Below are 2,009 nucleotides of genomic sequence, written 5' to 3'. Positions count from 1 at the left end.
AAAAATATGAAAATTTGGATGACTCTCCAAATTTCATTTGTGTCACATAAATTGAGACAACAAAAATAACATATATTGGGTCCATTTTAATTTATTTGTCTTATTTTTTTATATTTAAAAATTGCGTAAAAATACTATAAATCATGATAATTGACAACATAAAATGTTTCAAAAATATTGTATGTGGGTAGTCTTATTATGCCTTAAATAGCGTCAAAGAAAGTACAAGTTTGTGATAAAAAAACTTATTCCTTTATCCACGCAAACAATCGCTTCAAAAACTCGGTTATTAGCCCCAAAATATATCATTTATATTATTGGGCCCGTGCATAGCACGGGCAACATTATCTAGTTTTAATATAAAGTTCTGTTTCACACGTATTTTTATAGCAACGTGTGCATGAACTTTTTAGAAAGGTAAATACAATTACCAAATCTAGCAACACTCTATTTGCTATTATTTCAAATCAATGGGTGGGTTTGTTAGTTTTTGGACTATGGATGGGCATATGTGAAAGAAGACAATGAAGAAAAAGGGGATGTTTTGTAAAAAATGGAATTATTGGGGGCCTAATGGAGTGCATGATTGACTTTAGGGCTCCACCTTTCATTTTCAAAAAGCTTTATAAATAATATATAAATATGCTAGCTCACATTTATGGCCTCCAACTTTATGTGGGCACAACTAGATATATAAACTTATATAAAGTTGAATAAATAGACATATATGTCCTACGTGACATCCTACATGGTAATTTGTATCCTACGTGTATTATGTCACGTAGGACGCATGCGTCTACTTGTTCAACTTTATACAAGTTTAAATGTCTACTTGTGACACCAAAATTTGGGTGTTGTTTACACACCAATTTTCTATCTCACTTTGGTGTTTGTTTACTGAAAGTTTTTTCTTTTTTTTTTGTTGTTTTAAGTGTTGGTTCGGGAGGAGGGCATTCACTTCCTCTTTCGGGCCCTTCCAACCCATCAAACTCCTCCTCGGAAGATTCGTTCGCGTTCCAGGTCCTGTTGGAGTCTTGGCCCGTGACTCACAATTCAGGTTTTGAATCTTCGCTCCGAAATAGGATTAATACGCTGGAAAATGAAAATAGCCCTTTTCTGCTTTCTAAAGAGAGGGGGGAGAATTGGGCAGAAGTAAAGACCACACTCCACAATTGTCCCTCTCAACGGGAATATAACCGATTACTCGAGTTCGAGAATAGGGATCTCCGGATCCGGGAGCTGCGACACTCTTGTTATTCTAAATTTCTTAGACTTTTTACGGATCATCCTGCCTTGGCCGAAAATGCCGATTCCAGCCCCCAAGAAGGCTTACTATACTTTTTTGATGATAAACGCCATGAACTTGACCGAGAGGGCGGAACCCCATTAGTAAAAGACCAGAGAGAACTCCGCTTTTTGGATCAACTTTCACACGATCTGAAAAAAAATGGAAAAAACTCCGTCTATATCAATATTCTATTTGAGAGATAATAAAGATAAGTATATATGAGATTGACGTGAGAAATGTTTGTTATACGTGCCTGAAGCTGCTTTTTTCTGCTTTCTAAAGAGAGGGCGGAGAATTGGGCAGAAGTAAAGACCACACTTTGATGGACATAAATATGAAATAATGTCAAATTAAAAAGTATATTTATTTATTATTATGCCTTAATATTATAACCATAACCTCATTATTTTTTGGTCTTTTGGCTACTTTGTCCTTTTCTATCTTCCTTTCCTTTTATGTTCCTAGTACCTGCCAGGTCTGTAGGAAGCTAAATTGTGTTTAATTCAGAGTTCCCATCTGCCTAATTTAATAAAATAATAAAAGACGGTGAATACTTTAATTTTTGCTCATAATATATGTTGGTAATGTCTATTATTAAAAATTATAAATCTCCAAAAGTTTAGTGGTAAAGGTTCTAAAATACAAATGGTAGGTCTTGAGTTCAACTATCTATTTCCAGGGCTGGATATATGGTGTATTGATAAAGAATTTACGTGGATTC

Source organism: Solanum tuberosum, unplaced genomic scaffold, assembly GCF_000226075.1.
Source record: "Solanum tuberosum cultivar DM 1-3 516 R44 unplaced genomic scaffold, SolTub_3.0 scf00471, whole genome shotgun sequence".
Lineage (NCBI taxonomy): Eukaryota > Viridiplantae > Streptophyta > Magnoliopsida > Solanales > Solanaceae > Solanum > Solanum tuberosum.
The sequence above is the reverse complement of the archived record's forward strand: the minus strand, read 5'-3'. Positions refer to the sequence as shown.